The 21004-nt window shown below is 38.7% G+C and overlaps 1 non-coding gene across 1 annotated transcript; it reads left to right on the forward strand.

Moving 5' to 3' along the window:
- The first annotated feature begins 14794 nt into the window (after window positions 1–14794).
- LOC112738807 (small nucleolar RNA R71) lies at window positions 14795–14902 on the forward strand. Its single transcript, XR_003169760.1, has one exon. It is a non-coding gene; the product is annotated as a small nucleolar RNA R71 (small nucleolar RNA).
- Window positions 14903–21004: the final 6102 nt, after the last annotated feature.

A 21004-nucleotide genomic window follows, 5' to 3' on the forward strand; every position in this document is an offset into this window, starting at 1 on the left:
TAAAGTGTAAAAGGAACTAATGTAAATGTGTATGAAGGAATTGAAGCATAAAAGGTATTGATGAGCGGATAATTTATATGCTTTTTGGCATTGTTTTTAGTATGTTTTTAGTAGAATCTAGTTACTTTTAGGGATGTTTTCATTAGTTTTTATGTTAAATTTACATTTCTGGACATTACTATGAGTTTGTGTGTTTTTCTGTAATTTCAGGTATTTTCTGGCTGAAATTGAGGGACTTGAGCAAAAATCAGATTCAGAGGTTGAAGAAGGACTACTGATGCTGTTGGATTCTGACCTCTTTGTACTCAAAGTGGATTTTCTGGAGCTACAAAACTCAAAATGGCGCGCTTTTAATTGCGTTGGAAAGTAGACATCCAGCGCTTTCCAGAAATATATAATAGTTCATACTTTGGCCGAGTTTAGATGACGTAAATGGGCATTGAACGCCAGTTCTACGCTGCTGTCTGGAGTTAAACGCCAGAAACAAGTCACAAACCAGAGTTGAACGCCAGAAATACGTTACAACCTGGCGTTCAACTCCAGAAAGAGCCTCTGCACGTGTAACATTCAAGCTCAGCCCAAGCACACACCAAGTGGGCCCCAGAAGTGGATTTATGCATCAATTACTTACTTCTGTAAACCCTAGTAACTAGTTTAGTATAAATAGAACTGTTTACTATTGTATTAGACATCTTATGATCTTCAGATCATCTTTGGACGCCTAGTTCTTAGATCATGGGGGCTGGTCATTCGGCCTTGCCTGGACCTTTCACTTATGTATTTTCAACGGTAGAGTTTCTGCACTCCATAGATTAAGGTGTAAAGCTCTGTTGTTCCTCAAAGATTAATGCAAAATACTACTGTTTTTCTATTCAATTCAACTTATTCCGCTTCTAAGATATTCATTCGCACTTCAACCTAAATGTGATGAACGTGACAATCATCATCATTCCCCCACGAACGCATGCCTGACAACCACTTCCGTTCCACCTTAGATTGAATGAGTATCTCTTGGATCTCTTAATCAGAATCTTCGTGGTATAAGCTAGATTGATGGCGTCATTCATGAGAGTTCGGAAAGTCTAAACCTTGTCTGTGGTATTCCGAGTAGGACTCTGGGATTGAATGACTGTGACGAACTTCAAACTTGCGAGTGCTGGGCGTAGTGACAGACGCAAAAGGAGGGTGAATCCTATTCCAGTATGATCGAGAACCTCAGATGATTAGCCGTGCTGTGACAGAGCATTTGGACCATTTTCACAAGAGGGTGGGATGCAGCCATTGACAAGGGTGATGCCTCCAAAAGATTAGCCATGCAGTGACAGTGCATCGGACCATTTTCCAGAGAGGATTAAAAGTAGCCATTGACAACGGTGATGTCCTTACATAAAGCCAGCCATGGAAAGGAATAAGATTGATTGGATGAAGACAGCAGGAAAGCAGAGGTTCAGAGGAACGAATGCATCTCTATACGCTTATCTGAAATTCTAACCAATGAATTACATAAGTATTTCTATCCTTATTTTATGTTTACTTATTATTTAATTTTCGAAAACTCCATAACCTTTTGATATCCGCCTGACTGAGATTTACAAGGTGACCATAGCTTGCTTCATACCAACAATCTTCGTGGGATCGACCCTTACTCACGTAAGGTTTATTACTTGGACGACCCAGTGCACTTGCTGGTTAGTTGTATCGAAGTTGTGAATGAAAAATGATTTATTAAGACGTGCGTACAGAGTTTTTGGCGCCGTTGCCGGGGATCACAATTTCGTGCACCAGGTATCTTGGCTTGGAGTGAGCTAGGGGTCCTATCCTTATTGGAACCACAACTATGACAACTACAATGGATCAATCTCACTTGATTAACCCTCACATCAGAGAGTAAGTTAAATGAGCATAAGTGTTCTTAACCCACAAATCCTAAATTGCTTGCTAATTGCGTTAGCAACAACCTAGCGTTAGTGGGAACAAGAACAATTAACAATCCAAGAATTGACACTAAATGTTGGGCATTCCAACTCTAGGAACCCAACTGCTCACTTTCCCCAAGCCAAGACATAGAAAACTAGCCCAAAATCATAATTGATATTTTGTCAAACACTTGGTGGGCAAGAACTCTAAACATGAGAAAAATGAGGCAAAGCTTGAAACCAAAAGCAACAAATAATCTCAATCAACAATAAAGACTCAAGAAAGCATGTAACAATCATCAATCATCAAATTCATCAACAAGAAATACAAATTGCAAAGGAGAAGTAAAATTGAACTATAACTTGAAATATAAGAAAGAGTAAGAACAGTGTAACTACAAAGAGTAGTAACAAAGAGATACTTACAATGGAAATTAGCAAAATCCAAAATCAAAATGCAAATGGCACTTGAATGTAAAAACCCTAGTACAAACCCTATTAGAGATGATGAAAAACTTAAAGAAAAACTATACTAAAGCTATCTACTACTACTCCTAAGCTATCCTAATGTTATGCTATGGTCTTCTCTTCATTTTCCCTTCCTTATGAGCTAAATGGCTTTAAAAATGGGCCTCCAAACCACCAAAATCGCGAATCATGTGAGATTTTAATGAAGGCATGTGCGGCCACCTGTGCAGATGCACAGACGTGTGCACACGCACACTCTGCCAAAAATCTCTACCGTGTGTACACACAGGAAGTTGTGCACACGCACACTAGGCGATTCTTGAATGGACGCGCGATGTGCATGATGTGGCTCACGCGCACGATGGTCTGTGCGTACGCACACTAGGATGAGCTCTTCTCCTTTGATTCTTCATGCTTCCTCCACTTTGAATGCTCTTCTTCCATTCTCTCCAAGCCATTCCTGCCTTATACCTCTGAAATTACTCACAAATAACATCAAGGCATCAAATGGAAGGTAAATGGAATAAAATTAATCAAATTAGGCACAAAAGAGCATGTTTTCATAATCAAGCACAAATTAGGAGAAAAGTTCAAATGCATGCTATTTATCGGAATAAGTGCAAGTTTATATGATGAAATCCATTCAATTTCAACCAAAAACCATCATCAAATATGGATTCATCACTCCCGTCTAAGGTAACTCTTACAGAATTTAGATATAAAGCATTGGACAGAAATGGTACAATATGTAAACTATGAGATGGAATAATAGCAGTCCTTTCAAAGCAATCAAGGAAAACATGATACTTAGATAATCTAATCTAATCCTAATAACTTCTAAACCACATAGAGACAAATAGATTAGATCATGTATGACAGTCCTGTTCCTAATAGCAAATCGTACTTGTAAACACACTAAACTAGTCAAAGCATTTTGGGATGCAGGTGTATGGACAATTAGATCAAAGTTCAACTCAGAGATATCTAGTCCCAACGCATGAGCAACAGTTAAGGAAATAAAGGAATGTAATGCACTCGAATCATACAGTACAGTTAGAAATCGATTTTTGACATAACACTGACCTTGGATCAGGACGTCTGATTGCATAGCATCATCAGCAGTCATAGCAAACACTCGACCTTGTTGCTGGGTTCGTAATGTATTCCGAACAAATCTTCTTGGGTAGATCCTATCTATGTGTCCAGATTCCTCACAAGTAAAACAAGCGTTCGTTCCTTCCAGCATCAAAATCTCACATAGCCATAGTCGTGGAGATCATAACAGCTATAAAGATAGTTGTGCCTCGCATCGATTCGTCGTTTAAAACTCAAATAAACTATGCCTATTAGCAGTCATTGAGGTCTTATCCGCACCAAACAATCAACATTAAGGTGATTAGTCTTAATGTCTCAAGTAAGGCATGAACATTCCCAAAATGACCACTCATAGACATTCATGCCAAATGTATCTTAAAGATACCCTAACAGCATGAGACACACAATAGAGTATGCAATGAAGCATAGTCAGTCCACTCCCCAAGCTCAACTAGGAACGAACTGCTCTGATACCAAATTGTAACGACCCAACTCCCAGTATGCCATGGTCATACAAGAAGCCAAGTGTTACCAACTTGTCCTTCCTAATTATTAACTATTATTTAACATATGAGCTTGTTCCATGTTAGAACGTAGCCAATTTACGAGTAATTTTTTTTATACTTAACTTATATAATTGCGAGAGATGGAGTAAAATAAATAGTCATACATTGATAGAAATAATAAGGAAGCATCAAGAAACAAAGAACACGGCTGATAATATACATCATGTACACTATAACAAAACATGTAGCATTTACAAAAGATCAAGTCAGTTTACATCCTCGTAAAACCTATATAGATAATATATAAACGACACTCCCAGGGCTTGACCCATACAAAAAGCCGCTAACTGGCATCCAGGCTAGCCTAACCACTCTATAGCTCCTAGCTCTCGGGTGTACTAACACAAGTGAGAGACTAACCAAAAGTCAATGTCAGACTAGAGTGTCATCAAAAGAATGCCCTACTACTATCAGTCTATATCTACACGTGGTCGTTCGGCAGATCGTCATGAGGCTCGTCCATCTCCTCATTCTGCTCTATCTCTATCTCCGGGTCCTCCTCCTCCTCCTCGTCAGCAGCTACAGCTATACCCTCAGAACCACCAAAAGCACTTCTGTCACTATGTACAAAACCATTCGTGAGCACAAGTCCGTTCACGTATATAGGAGCTACCCCATCATCCGGTAGTGCCGGCTCATCATGTTGTGGAAAGTCAAGAATCAGCTCAGGGGGAAAGTCCCACTCTGGTGGAATCGCAGGTATATATTCTTCAACTATCTCTGTCTCGTCAAGAATGAAAGGCACAGGTGCCGCCTCATTCAAGGGTTGAGCTTGTATAGGGTGTCCGGGACCATCGGGAAAAGAATGTCCAGGTGCGTCAGGGTGTAACCAGGATAAAGGAAAGTCGTAAGGAGCATTGGAGTCAAAATGCATACTAGACAGAGGAAGTTGAAAGGCTCGACCTTGTAACGCATATCGTCTGATCCTCATGGATGTAAGGGTCCTCGAACTCATAGAATATCACGCCTGTCTCCATCTGGAGGGGAGGAAAGGAGAGATGAGGGTAAGAATTAGGGAGTTTTTAGTAGGGCCGGGGTTATTAATTACGTTCATTAATTTGGTGTCGATTAGCAGACAAATAACAGAATATAGTAAAGCAGTAAATAGAGGATAAAGATAAATAAAGAAAATAGAGAAAACAGAAAGCAAAACACGAACAAAAGAATACAATAAAATAAAACACAGATATAGCATACAAGCAATCAATCTTAGACAAATAGATCACACACAGAAAGGAATGCAACAGAGAATGATGCGCAGACAAGAATGATGCATGTCTAGCCCTAGTACAGGCCATGAGCTCATGTGTCGGTTAGCTGCCCGCAATCCCGACATTTATCCGGTCACGAGTCCACGATTTTCCGGATACGATTTTCCATTCCTAATAATTGCGCATATGTTAATAGCTGCTCATTTGAGATAGCCTCTACTTTCTATTAGATTCCCTACAGAACTTTGGGTTGTCTCAAGCAACAAACATGAAAATAAATATCTCTTTATTATATTACTCTTCTCTTTTATCTCTTTACTCTGCTCTGGTTACTCTTTTCTCTGTATCTCTTTACTCTGCTCTGGTTACTCTGTTCTCTATATCTCATTACTCTGCTCTGATTTCTCTTTTCTCTATATCTATATTACTCATTTTCTCTTTATCTCTTTACTCTGCTCTGGTTACTCTGTTCTTTGTGTTTCTCTACTTTGCTCTGATTTCTATGCTTAACATATGTATTTAAAGCTTATGTAAATTTTGGTATGAATAGTTAGCCTGTCCCAAGTATAGCTTCATTAATTCTATACTGAAATAGTTTAACTTTTCATATAATACCTGACTTTAGCCGCAACTCAAGAAGTAACTATGTTGCTCTAGTTTGTTCACTAATCTCTGCTATTTTCTGTCATTAAAACTTTATAGACTTTTTCTTTGATTTTTATCTCTTATTTAACTTTTTATCTTTCCTTATCATTGCTCACTAATATGTTATTACCACTCCCTAATTATTTTATGAAGGTAATTATGAGATCTGAGCTTGAAGTTGTCTTTCTAAAGCTTTTAGGAAAAACTGCCTTTTCGTATTATTTTATTATTTTTAATAAAATACTATCTTTATTTAATATTGAGCTTTCGCGAATACGAATCGATACTTTAATTAAGAAATCAAAAGGAGATTTTATTTTAAATCTCTTAACCACAAAAGTATATATTCACATAACTTTATATACATAGGCTTATTTCAAAATTCTAAAAAAAAAAACAAATCCTACCCCTCAAAAAACCAAAAGAATAAACGATGAGGGAAAAATAAATTCTAACAACTTAACTCGTGAATAAAATCTTCTATGCTCCTGTATCTCCGTTGTAAACCTTCGCACCTGTAGTTGAAATGGGTGGAAATAGGGGGTAAGCACTGGAGAGTTCTTAGTAGGATCAGAGTTAGAAGTTAAGTTCATTTCATTATGTTCTTAGTAACAACAGTCAACAAAATATAATCCAACTTAGCAATTACAAAACATAGAATCCAATCACAAGCACACACAATCATAGAAAACACAATAAAAAATAAATATGCACAAACAAGTATGATGCATGTGTATTCTTATCGCAGGCCATGAGCTCATGGGTCGGTTGCCTACCCGCTCCTGACATTACCCGGGCACAAGTCCTAGATATGGCTTTCTAGATGCATATAGTGTGCATAAAAGTCTTACGGCCAGGCCGCATACAGTGTGGCTTTTAAATGTATTCCAATATGCTTACATCTAGAAAATAGTTCTCAGTGTGTGGACACCCCACTATACATTTGGCACCAAGGCCCAAACAAGGTTGCATATGCTCTCCTGTAGCAGACGTTCCTTTAATTAATACACTCCTTTCTCTTATATTCTCCACTCTCATGTGACAGAGATTCTTTAGTTTCTTTTATTCTTTTAATTCTTTTATTCTCTATTATTTATTGAATAATATTTCCACTTAACTCAGTAACCTTTGTCTGAGTTTGGCTTCCAGTGCTATAACCTCTGTAAGCAACCCCTGTCTTATAGGTACGACTCTCTTGAGCCAATGTATGCAAACATAACCTCTGTAAGCAACCTTTGTCTTATAGGTGAGGCTCTCTCTAGTCAATGTATGTATTGATAACCTCTGTAAGCAACATCTTTCTTACAAGTGCGACCATCCCTGGAAAGGCTGATGTATCTCTGGAAAGCAAATCTCAGTGAGCTCATGGTGCACAAAATTGTGATCTCAATGGCGCCAACAATTTGGTACACACAATTGTAATCTCAACTTTTTTTCACAACTTCGCACAACTAACCAGCAAGTGCACTGGGTCATCAAAGTAATAAATCTTACGTGAGTAAGGGTCGATCCCACGGAGATTGTCGGCTTGAAGCAAGCTATGGTCACCTTGTAAATCTCAGTCAGGCGGATTCAAATGGTTATAGAGTTTTAATAATTTAAAAGATAAATAAACATAAAATAAAGATAGAGATACTTATGTAATTCATTGGTGGGAATTTCAGATAAGCGTATGGAGATGCGTTATTCCTTCTGAATCTCTGCTTTCCTACTGCCTTCATCCAGTCCTTCATACTTCTTTCTATGGCAAGCTGTATGTTGGGCATCACCGTTGTCAATGGCTACTTCCCGTCCTCTCAGTGAAAATGGTCCAAATGCACTGTCACCGCACGGCTAATCATCTGTCGGTTCTCGATCATGTTGGAATAGGATCCATTGATCTTTTTGCATCTGTCACTACGCCCAACACTCGCGAATTTGAAGCTCGTCACGGTCATCCCTTCCCAAATCCTACTCAGAATACCACAGACAAGGTTTAGACTTTCCGGATCTCAGGAATGGCCGCCAATAATTCTAGCTTATACCACGAAGGTTCTAATCTTAGATTAGAAACCCAAGAGATACACATTCAAGCTTGTTTGCATGTAGAACGGAAGTGGTTGTCAGGCACGCATTCATAGGTGAGAATGGTGATGAGTGTCACATAATCATCACATTCATCATGTTCTTGTGTGCGAATGAATATCTTAGAGAAGAAATAGGCTTGAGTTGAATAGAAAAACAATAGTACTTTGCATTAATTCATGAGGAACAGCAGAGCTCCACACCTTAATCTATGGGGTGTAGAAACTCCACCGTTGAAAATACAAAAGTGAAAATAGTGTTCATTGGCTTCGTCCCCAGAGGGGGAATGGTGCACGAAATTGTGATGTCCAGGCTCAAACAATCCCTGGCAACATGAGCAACTTGGTACGCGCAATCGTGATTACACTTTAATTATGTAAAATTCATGGCTCTTTCTTTCCCTGGCAATGGCGCCAAGAACATGGTGCCAATACCATGGTTCACAACTTTGATGCAACTAACCAGCAAGTACACTGGGTCGTCCAAGTAATACCTTACGTGAGTAAGGGTCGAATCCCACGGAGATTGTTGGTATGAAGCAAGCTATGGTCACCTTGCAAATCTCAGTTAGGCAGATATAAATTGATAATGGTGTTTTCGAATTTAATATAATAAAATAGGGATAGAAATACTTATGTAATTCATTGGTGAGAATTTCAGATAAGCGAATGGAGATGCCTTCGTTCCTCTGAACCTCTGTTTTCCTGCTATCTTCATCCAATCAGTCTTACTCCTTTCCATGACTGGCTTTATGCAAGGGCATCACCGTTGTCAATGGCTACATCCCCTCCTCTCAGTGAAAAATATGCTCACATGCTCTGTCACAGCACGACTAATCATCTGTCGGTTCTCGATCATGCTGGAATAGGATTCACCCTCCTTTTGCGTCTGTCACTAACGCCCAACAATCGCGAGTTTGAAGCTCGTCACAGTCATTCAATCATTGAATCCTACTCGGAATACCACAGACAAGGTTTAGACTTTCTGGATTCTCTTGAATGTCGCCATCATTCTAGCTTAAGCCACGAAGATTCTGGTTAGGAGATCTAACAGATATTCATTCTAGCTTATTTCATGTAGAACGGAAGTGTTTGTCAGGCACGTGTTCATAGGGGAGAATGGTGATGAGCGTCACACATAATCATCACCTTTCATCATGTTCTTGGGTGCGAATGGATATCTTAGAAGCGAAATAAGATGAATTGAATAGAAAGCAGTAGTACTTTGCATTAATCTTTGAGGAACAGCAGAGCTCCACACCTTAATCTATGGAGTGTAGAAACTCTACCGTTAAAAATACATAAGTGAAAGTCCAGGCATGGCCGAGAGGCCAGCCCTCTGATCTAAGAACCAGACGTCCAAAGATGGTTTACACTGATCAAAGATGATCAAAAGATGCCTAATACAATAGTAAAAGGTCCTATTTATAATAAACTAGCTACTAGGGTTTACATGAGTAAGTAATTGATGAATAAATCCACTTCCTGGGCCCACTTGGTGTGTATTTGGGCTGAGCTTGAGTGTTGTACGTGTAGAGGTCCTTCTTGGAGTTGAACGCCAGCTTTTGTGCCAGTTTGGGCGTTCAACTCTGGTTTTGGCTCCTTTTCTGGCGCTGGACGCCAGGTTTGGGTAGAAAGCTGGCGTTGAACGCCAGTTTATGTCGTCTATTCTTGGCCAAAGTATGGACTATTATACATTGCTGGAAAGACCTAGATGTCTACTTTCCAACGCAATTGGAAGCGCGCCATTTCAAGTTCTGTAGCTCCAGAAAATCCACTTTGAGTGCAGGGAGGTCAGAATCCAACAGCATCAGCAGTCCTTCTTCAACCTCTGGATCTGATTTCTGCTCAAGTCCCTCAATTTCAGCCAGAAAATACCTGAAATCACAGAAAAACACACAAACTCATAGTAAAGTCCAGAAATGTGAATTTAACATAAAAACTAATGAAAACATCCCTAAAAGTAACTAGATCCTACTAAAAACATACTAAAAACAATGCCAAAAAGCGTATAAATTATCCGCTCATCACAACACCAAACTTAAATTGTTGCTTGTCCCCAAGCAACTGAAAATCAAATAGGATAAAAAGAAGAGAATATACTATAAATTCTAAACTATCAATGAAACATAGCTTCAATCATATGAGCGGGACTTATAGCTTTTTGCCTCTTGAATAGTTTTGGCATCTCACTTTATCCATTGAAGTTCAGAATGATTGGCATCTATAGGAACTCAGAGTTCAGATAGTGTTATTGATTCTCCTAGTTCAGTATGATGATTCTTGAACACAGCTTCTTTATGAGTCTTGGCCGTGGCCCTAAGCACTTTGTTTTCCAGTATTACCACCGGATACATAAATGCCACAGACACATAATTGGGTGAACCTTTTCAGATTGTGACTCAGCTTTGCTAAAGTCCCCAATTAGAGGTGTCCAGGGTTCTTAAGCACACTCTTTTTTTGCTTTGGACCTTGACTTTAACCTTTCAGTCTCAAGTTTTCACTTGACACCTACACGCCACAAGCACATGGTTAGGGACAGCTTGGTTTAGCCGCTTAGACCAGGATTTTATTCCTTTTAGGCCCTCCTATCCACTGATGCTCAAAGCCTTGGGATCCTTTTTATTGCCCTTGCCTTTTGGTTTTAAGGGTTATTGGCTTTTTGCTCTTGCCTCTTGGTTTTAAGAGCTTTTGGCTTTTTCTGCTTGCTTTTTTTCTTTTTCTTTCTATATTTTTTTTCTCCTAATTTTTTTTTTCTGCAAGCTTTGTTCTTTGATGCTTTTTCTTGCTTCAAGAATCATTTTTATGATTTTTCAGATTATCCAATAACATGTTTCCTAGTCATCATTCTTTTAAGAGCCAACATATTTAACATTCTTAAACAACAACTTCAAAAGACATATGCACTGTTCAAGCATACATTCAGAAAATAAGAAGCATTGTCACCACATCAATATAATTAAGCTAAGTTCAAGGATAAGTTCGAAACTCATGTACTTCTTGTTCTTTTGGATTAAAACATTTTTCATTTAAGAGAGGTGATGGATTCATAGGACATTTATAACTTTAAGACAAAGTTACTAACTACTAATGATCATGTAATGAAGACACAAACACAGATAAGCACATAATATAGAAAACGAAAAACAGAAGAAATAAGAACAAGGAATGAATCCACCTTAGTGATGGTGGCGTTTCCTTCTTGAGGAACCAATGATGTCCTTAAGCTCTTCTATGTCTCTTCCTTGTCTTTGTTGCTCCTCCCTCATTGCTTTTTGATCTTCTCTTATTTCATGAAGCATGATGGAGTGCTCTTGATGTTCCACCCTTAGTTGTCCCATATTGGAACTCAATTCTCCTAGGGAGGTGTTGATTTGCTCCCAATAATTTTGTGGAGGAAAGTGCATTTGAGGCATCTCCGGGATCTCATGAAAATGAGCTTCTTGCACCTCTTGAGCTCCATGATTGGGCTCTCTTGCTTGCTCCATCTTTTTCTTAGTGATGGGCTTGTCCTCTTTAATGAGGATATCTCCCTCTATGTCAATCCCAGCCGAATTGCATAGGTGGCAAATGAGGTGAGGAAAGGCTAACCTTGCCATAGTGGAGGACTTGTCAGCCACCTTGTAGAGTTCTTGAGATATAATCTCATGAACTTCCACCTCTTCTCCAATCATGATGCTATGGATCATGATGGCCCGGTCTATAGTAACTTCAGACCGGTTGCTAGTGGGAATGATTGAGCATTGAATAAACTCCAACCATCCTCTAGCTACAGGCTTGAGGTCCAATCTTCTTAGTTGAACCGGCTTGCCTTTGGAGTCAATCTTCCATTGAGCTCCTTCTACACATATGTCCATAAGGACTTGGTCCAACCTTTGATCAAAGTTGACTCTCCTTGTGTAGGGGCGTGCGTTCTCTTCCATGTTTGGCAAGTTGAACGCCAACCTCACATTCTCCGGACTAAAATCTAAGTATCTCCCCCGAACCATTGTAACATAGTTCTTTGGATCCGGGTTCTTACTTTGATCATGGTTCTTTGTGATCCATGCATTAGCATAGAACTCTTGAACCATTAGGATGCCGACTTGTTGGATGGGATTTGTTAGAACTTCCCAACCTCTTCTTTGAATTTCATGTCGGATCTCCGGATACTCATTTCTTTTGAGTTTGAAAGGGACCTCAGGGATCACCTTCTTCTTGGCCACAACATCGTAGAAGTGGTCTTGATGGGCTTTGGAGATGAACCTTTCCATCTCCCATGACTCGGATGTGGAAGCTCTTGTCTTCCCTTTCCCCTTTCTAGAGGATTCTCCGGTCTTAGGTGCCATCAATGGTAATGGAAAAACAAAAAGCTTATGCTTTTACCACACCAAACTTAGAATATTGCTCGCCCTCGAGCAATAAACAAAAGAATAGAAGAAGAAGAAGAAGAAATGGAGGAGAGGGAGAGTGAGAAGTGTTTTGGCCAAGAAGGGTGTAGGGGGAAAGGTTTCGGCCATATGGGTGGGTTTGGGTGGGAAATTGGTTTTGAATTTTTGAAGGTAGGTGGAGTTTATGAGGTAGGTTTATGGGGAAGAGTGGATGGATGTGAGTGGTGAAGAGGTGATGGGGAAGAGAGTTTGAGGTGATTGTTGAAGGGTTTTTGGGGAAGAATGTTTATGGGGTTGTGTGAAAGAGAGTGGTGAGAGGAAGTGAGTGGAGGTAGGTGGGGATCCTGTGGGGTCCACAGATCCTGAGGTGTTCAAGGATTTACATCCCTGCACCCATTAGGCATGTAAAAAATGCATTTGTACCCAACTCTGGGCGTTCAGCGCCAGGTTGGTGGCCATTTTGGGCGTTCAACGCCCATTTGTGTGCCATTTCTGGCGTTGAACGCCAGAACCATGCCTGTTCTGGCGTTCAGCGCCAGAACCATGCTCTGTTCTGGCGCTGAACGCCATACAGATGCTCCTCCAGGGTGTGATTTTTCTTCTGCTGTGTTTGATTCCGTTTTTAATTTTTATATTTATTTTGTGACTCCACATGATCATGAACCTACAAAGACATATAACTAAGAAAAATATAGTTAGATAAATAAAAATTGGGTTGCCTCCCAACAAGCGCTTCTTTAATGTCAATAGCTTGACAGTGGGCTCTCATGGAGCCTCACAGATGTGCAGAGCTTTGTTGAGACTCTCCAACACCAAACTTAGAGTTTGGATATGGGAGTTCAACACCAAACTTAGACTTTGGTTGTGGCCTCCCAACACCAAATTTAGAGTTTGACTGTGGGGGCTCTGGTTGACTCTGCTTTGAGAGAAGCTTTTCATGCTTCCTCTCCATGGTTGCAGAGGGAGATCCTTGAGTTTTAAACACAAGGGGGTTCTCATTCCATTGAAGGACTATTTCACCTCTGTCAACATCAATCACAACTCTTGCTGTGGCTAGGAAAGGTCTTCCTAGGATGATGGATTCATCTTCTTCCTTTCCACTATCCAGGACTATGAAATCAGCAGGGATGTAAAGGCCTTCAACCTTTACTAACACGTCCTCTACTTGTCCATAAGCCTGTTTTCTTGAACTGTCTGCCATCTCTAATGAGATTTTAGCAGCTTGCACCCCATAGATTCCCAGTTTCTCTATTACAGAGAGGGCATGAGGTTTATTCCTGAACCAAGGTCACATAGAGCCTTAAAGATCATGGTGCCTATAGTACAAGGTATTATGAACTTTCCAGGATCCTGTCTCTTCTGAGGCAATGTCAGTTGATCCAGATCACTTAGTTCATTGATGAACAAGGGAGGTTCAACTTTCCAAGTATCAATGCCAAATAATTTGCCATTCAGCTTCATGATTGCACCAAGAAACTTGGCAGTTTGCTCTTCAGTAACATCCTCATTCTCTTCAGAAGAGGAATACTCATCAGAGCTCATGAAGGGTATAAGGAGGTTCAATGGAATCTCTATGGTCTCTAGATGAGCCTCAGAGTCCTTTGGTTCCTCAGAGGGAAGCTCCTTATTGACCACTGGACGTCCCAGGAGGTCTTCCTCCTTGGGATTCACGTCTTCTCCTCTCCTCACAGGTTCGGCCATGGTGCTTATGTCAATGGCCTTGCACTCTCCTTTTGGATTCTCTTCTGTATTGCCTGGGAGAGTACTTGGAGGGATTTCAGTGATCCTTTTGCTCAGCTGGCCCACTTGTGCTTCCAAATTTCTAATGGAAGACCAGGTTTCATTCATGAAACTCACAGTGGCCTTAGATAGATCAGAGACTAGATTTGCTAAATTAGAAGCATTTTGTTCAGAGTTCTCTGTCTGTTGCTGAGTGGATGATGGAAAAGGTTTATTATTGTTAAACCAGTTTCTTCCACCATTATTAAAGCCTTGTTGAGGCTTTTGATCCTTCCATGAGAAATTTGGGTGATTTCTCCATGATGAGTTATAGGTGTTTCCATAAGGTTCACCTAAGTAATTTACCTCTGCTATTGCAGGGTTCTCAGGATCATAAGCTTCTTCTGCATAAGAAGCCTCTTGAGTACTGTTGGATGCAGCTTGCATTCCATGCAGACTCTGAGAGATCATATTGACTTGCTGAGTCAATATTTTATTCTGAGCCAATATGGCATTCAGAGTATCAACTTCAAGAACTCCCTTCTTCATAGGCGTCCCATTATTCACAGGATTCCTTTCAGAAGTGTACATGAACTGGTTGTTAGCAACCATGTCAATGAGTTCTTGAGCTTTTGCAGGCGTTTTCTTTAGGTGAATGGATCCACCTGCAGAAGTGTCCAGTGACATCTTTGATAGCTCAGATAAACCATCATAGAATATATCCAGGATGGTCCATTCTGAAAGCATGTCAGAAGGACACTTTTTGGTCAACTGTTTGTATCTTTCCCAAGCTTCATAGAGGGATTCACCTTCTTTCTGTCTGAAGGTTTGAACATCAGCTCTAAGCTTGCTCAGCTTTTGAGGAGGAAAGTACTTGGCTAAGAAAGCCGTGACCAGCTTATCCCAAGAGTTCAGGCTGTCTTTGGGTTGAGAATCCAACCATAATCTAGCTCTGTCTCTTACAGCAAAAGGGGAAAGCATGAGCCTGTAGACTTCAGGATCTACTCCATTAGTCTTAACAGTATCACATATCTGCAAGAATTCAGTTAAGAACTGAAAAGGATCTTCAGATGGAAGTCCATGAAACTTGCAGTTCTGCTGCATCAGAGAAACTAATTGAGGTTTCAGCTCAAAGTTGTTTGCTCCAATGGCAGGAATGGAGATGCTTCTTCCATGTAAATTGGAATTAGGTGCAGTAAAGTCACCAAGCATCTTCCTTACATTATTATTATTTTCGGCTGCCATCTCCTCTTCCTGTTCAAAAATTTCTGAAAGGTTATCTCTGGATTGTTGTATTTTAGCTTCTCTTAATTTTCTCTTCAGAATCCTTTCAGATTCTGGATCTGCTTCCACAAGAATGTTCTTATCCTTGCTCCTGCTCATATGACAAAGAAGAGGGCACAGAAAAATAATAATAATAATAGAGATCCTTTATACCACAGTATAGGGATCCCTGTGTGAGTAGAAGAAGAGGGGGAGACAAAGAATGTAACATAATGGAAGAAACACAACTGTGAGGATGGCAGAGATGTGAGATGAGATGTTAGGATATGAATGAATAAATAGAATAAGATGGGGAGGGATAATTTTCGAAAATTATTTTGAAAAAGAGTTAGTAATTTTCGAAAATGGTTTTTGAAAATTGTTAGTATTTTTTCGAAAAATTTTTTAAAATTAAAAATAGAAATAAGAATAATTAGTTAATTAAAAAGAAATTTTTGAAAAAAAGGGAAGATATTTTCGAAAATTAGAGAGAGAGAGTTAGTTAGGTAGTTTTGAAAAAGTTAAGAAACACACAAAAAGTTAGTTAGTTAGTTGAAACAAATTTTGAAAAGATAAGAAGTTAGGAAGTTAGAAAAGATATTTTGAAAAGATATTTTTGAAAAAGATAAGATAAGAAGATATTTTTGAAAAGATATGATTGAAATTAGTTTTGAAAAAGATTTGATTTTTAAAATCACAATTAATGACTTGATTCATAAGAAATCACAAGATATGATTCTAGAACTTAAAGTTTGAATCTTTCTTAACAAGCAAGTAACAAACTTCAAATTTTTGAATCAAAACATTAATTGATTATGTTATTTTCGAAAATTTGATATAAAAATAAGAAAAAGATTTTTGAAAAATATTTTTAGAATTTTCGAAAATAACTAAGAAATTTGAAAAAGATTTGATTTTTGAAAAAGATTTTGAAAAAGATAAGATTTTCAAATTGAAAATTTGATTTGACTCTTAAGAAACAACTTGATTTTAAAAATTTTTGAAAAAGTCAACTCAAATTTTCGAATTTGATGAGAGAAAAAGGGAAAGATATTTTTTTGATTTTTGAATTTTTATGATGCAAGGGAAAAACAAGAAAAATGATGCAATGCATTAAATTTTTAGATCAAAACAACGAATGCATGCATGAATGATATGAGTGTCAAGATGAACACCAAGAACACTTTGAATGTCAAGATGAACATCAAGAACATATTTTTGAAAAATTTTTTATGCAAAGAAAACATGTAAGACACCAAACTTAGAATTCTTTAATGCTTAGGCACTAAGAATTCAAGAATGCATATGATAAACATGAAAAGACACAAAACAAAAAATCATCAAGATCAAACAAGAAGACTTACCAAGAACAACTTGAAGATCATGAAGAACACTCTAAATGCATGAAATTTTCGAAAAATGCAAGATGCATATGTAAGTGACACCAAACTTATGATATGACTCAAGACTCAAACAAGAAACACAAAAATATTTTTGATTTTTATGATTTTCTAATTTTTTTGGATTTTTATTTTATCTTTTTCGAAAAATTCTTTTGAAAAAGAAAATAAGGATTCCAAAATTTTTTAATATGAATTCCAAGAATCTTATGCTCTAAAGCTCCAATCAAAGGGTCAAGCATGGCTTAATAGCCAGCCAAGCTTTAGTATGTAACTCAGACATGACACGCCTGACATACTCATTCCCAAAGGAATTAGACATGGCTTTACAGCCAGCCAGGCTTCACATGCTTCATGAAACACTAGAATTCATTCTTAAAAATTTTGAATAAAAATATATTTTTTCGAAAACAGGTGAGAAAATTTTGAAATATTTTTGAAAAATTTTTGAAAAGAAAACAAAAAGAAAATTACCTAATCTGAGCAACAGGATGAACCGTCAGTTGTCCAAACTCGAACAATCCCCGGCAACGACGCCAAAAACTTGGTGCACAAAATTGTGATGTCCAGGCTCGAACAATCCCTGGCAACGTGAGCAACTTGGTACGCGCAATCGTGATTACACTTTAATTATGTAAAATTCATGGCTCTTTCTTTCCCTGGCAATGGCGCCAAGAACATGGTGCCAATACCATGGTTCACAACTTCGATACAACTAACCAGCAAGTGCACTGGGTCGTCCAAGTAATACCTTACGTGAGTAAGGGTCGAATCCCACGGAGATTGTTGGTATGAAGCAAGCTATGGTCACCTTGCAAATCTCAGTTAGGCAGATATAAATTGATAATGGTGTTTTCGAATTTAATATAATAAAATAGGGATAGAAATACTTATGTAATTCATTGGTGAGAATTTTAGATAAGCGAATGGAGATGCCTTCGTTCCTCTGAACCTCTGCTTTCCTGCTATCTTCATCCAATCAGTCTTACTCCTTTCCATGGCTGGCTTTATGCAAGGGCATCACCGTTGTCAGTGGCTACATCCCCTCCTCTCAGTGAAAAATATGCTCACATGCTCTGTCACAGCACGGCTAATCATCTGTCGGTTCTCGATCATGCTGGAATAGGATTCACCCTCCTTTTGCGTCTGTCACTAACGCCTAACAATCGCGAGTTTGAAGCTCGTCACAGTCATTTAATCATTGAATCCTACTCGGAATACCACAGACAAGGTTTAGACTTTCCGGATTCTCTTGAATGCCACCATCATTCTAGCTTACGCCACGAAGATTCTGGTTAGGAGATCTAAGAGATATTCATTCTAGCTTATTTCATGTAGAACAGAAGTGTTTGTCAGGCACGTGTTCATAGGGGAGAATGGTGATGAGCGTCACACATAATCATCACCTTTCATCACGTTCTTGGGTGCAAATGGATATCTTAGAAGCGAAATAAGATGAATTGAATAGAAAGCAGTAGTACTTTGCATTAATCTTTGAGGAACAGCAGAGCTCCACACCTTAATCTATGGAGTGTAGAAACTCTACCGTTAAAAATACATAAGTGAAAGTCCAGGCATGGTCGAGAGGCCAGCCCTCTGATCTAAGAACCAGACGTCCAAAGATGGTTTACACTGATCAAAGATGATCAAAAGATGCCTAATACAATAGTAAAAGGCCCTATTTATAATAAACTAGCTACTAGGGTTTACATGAGTAAGTAATTGATGCATAAATCCACTTCCTGGGCCCACTTGGTGTGTATTTAGGCTGAGCTTGAGTGTTGTACGTGTAGAGGTCCTTCTTGGAGTTGAACTCCAGCTTTTGTGCCAGTTTGGGCGTTCAACTCTGGTTTTGGCTCCTTTTCTGGCGCTAGACGCCAGGTTTGGGTAGAAAGCTGGCGTTGAACGCCAGTTTACGTCGTCTATTCTTGGCCAAAGTATGGACTATTATAAATTGCTGGAAAGCCCTGGATGTCTACTTTTCAACGCAATTGGAAGCGCGCCATTTCGAGTTCTGTAGCTCCAGAAAATCCACTTTGAGTGCAGGGAGGTCAGAATCCAACAGCATCAGCAGTCCTTCTTCAACCTCTTGATCTGATTTCTGCTCAAGTCCCTCAATTTCAGCCAGAAAATACCTGAAATCATAGAAAAACACACAAACTCATAGTAAAGTCCAGAAATGTGAATTTAACATAAAAACTAATGAAAACATCCCTAAAAGTAACTAGATCCTACTAAAAATATACTAAAAACAATGCCAAAAAGCGTATAAATTATCCGCTCATCAGGGAACCAGAATGACCAAGACATCTAATACAATAGTAAAAAGTCCTATTTATACTAAACTAGTTAATAGGGTTTACAGAGATAAGTAAATGATGCAGAAATCCACTTCCGGGGCCCACTTGATGTGTGCTTGGGCTGAGCATTGAGCTTTACACGTGTAGAGACTTCTCTTGGAGTTAAACGCCAGGTTGCAGCCTGTTTGTGGCGTTTAACTCTGGTTTGTAACCTGTTTCTAGCGTTTAACTTCAGAATAGAGCAGCAAGTTGGCGTTTGAACGCTAGTTTGCGTCGTCAAAAATTGGGAAAAGTATGGACTATTATATATTGCTGGAAAGCCCTGGATGTCTACTTTCCAACATAATTGAGAGCGCGTCAATTGGGTTTTTGGATCTCCAGAAAATCCACTTCGAGTGCAGGGAGGTCAGAATCCAACAGCATCTGCAGTCCTTTTTCAGCCTCTGAATCAAATTTTTGCTCAAGTCCCTCAATTTCAGCCAGAAAATACCTGAAATCACAGAAAAATACACAAACTCATAGTAAAGTCCAGAAATGTGAATTTTGCATAAAAACTAATAAAAACATAGTAAAAACTAACTAAATTATACCAAAAACTACTAGAAAACAATGCTAAAAAGCGTATAAATTATCCGCTCATCACAACACCAAACTTAAATTGTTGCTTGTCCCCAAGCAACTGAAAATCAAATAGGATAAAAAGAAGAAAATATACTATAAATTCCAAAATATCAATAAAACTTAGCTCCAATTAGATGAGCGGGACTAGTAGCTTTTTGCCTCTGAACAGTTTTGGCATCTTACTTTATCCTTTTGAAGTTCAGAATGATTGGCTTCTATAGGAACTCAGAATTTAGATAGTGTTATTGATTCTCCTTGTTCAGTATGTTGATTCTTGAACACAGCTACTTTATGAGTCTTGGCCGTGGCCCTAAGCACTTTATTTTCCAGTATTACCACAGGATACATAAATGCCACAGACACATAACTGGGTGAACCTTTTTAGATTGTGACTTAGCTTTGCTAAAGTCCCCAGTTAGAGGTGTCCAGAGTTCTTAAGCACACACTTTTTTTTTTTTGCTTTGGACCACAACTTTAACCGCTCAGTCTCAAGCTTTTCACTTGACACCTTCACGCCACAAGCACATGGTTAGGGACAGCTTCGTTTAGCCGCTTAGGCCAAGATTTTATTCCTTTAGGCCCTCCTATCCATTAATGCTCAAAGCCTTGGATCCTTTTTACCCTTGCCTTTTAGTTTAAAGGGTTACTGGCTTTTTGCTCTTGCCTTTTGGTTTAAAAAGCTTTTGGCTTTTTCTGCTTGATTTTTCTTTTTCTTTCTTTTTTTTTCTTTTATTTTCGCCATTTTTTTGCAAGCCATGTTATTCACTGCTTTTTCTTGCTTCAAGAATCAATTTTATGATTTTTCAGATTATCAATAACATTTCTCCTTTTTCATCATTCTTTCAAGAGCCAACAATTTTAACATTCATAAACAACAAATTCAAAAAATATGCACTGTTCAAGCATTCATTCAGAAAACAAAAAGTATTGCCACCACATCAAAATAATTAAACTAATTTCAAGGATGAATTCGAAATCATGTACTTCTTGTTCTTTTGTGATTAAAAACATTTTTTATTTAAGAAAAGTGATGGATTCATAGGACATTCATAGCTTTAAGGCATAGACACTTAGACACTAATGATCAAATAATGAAAACACAAACATAGATAAACATAAAGCATAGAGAACAAAAACAGAAAAAATAAATAGACAAGGAGATTAAGGAACGGGTCCACCTTAGTGAGGGTGGCGTCTTCCTCCTCTTGAAGAACCAATAGTGCTCTTGAGCTCCTCTATGTCTCTTCCTTGCCTTTGTTGCTCCTCCCTCATAGTTCTTTGGTCTTCTCTAATTTCATGGAGGAGGATGGAATGCTCTTGGTGCTCCACCCTTACTTGTCCCATGTTGGAGCTTAATTCTCCTAAGG

Source organism: Arachis hypogaea, chromosome 13 (genome assembly GCF_003086295.3).
Source record: "Arachis hypogaea cultivar Tifrunner chromosome 13, arahy.Tifrunner.gnm2.J5K5, whole genome shotgun sequence".
Classification (NCBI taxonomy): domain Eukaryota; kingdom Viridiplantae; phylum Streptophyta; class Magnoliopsida; order Fabales; family Fabaceae; genus Arachis; species Arachis hypogaea.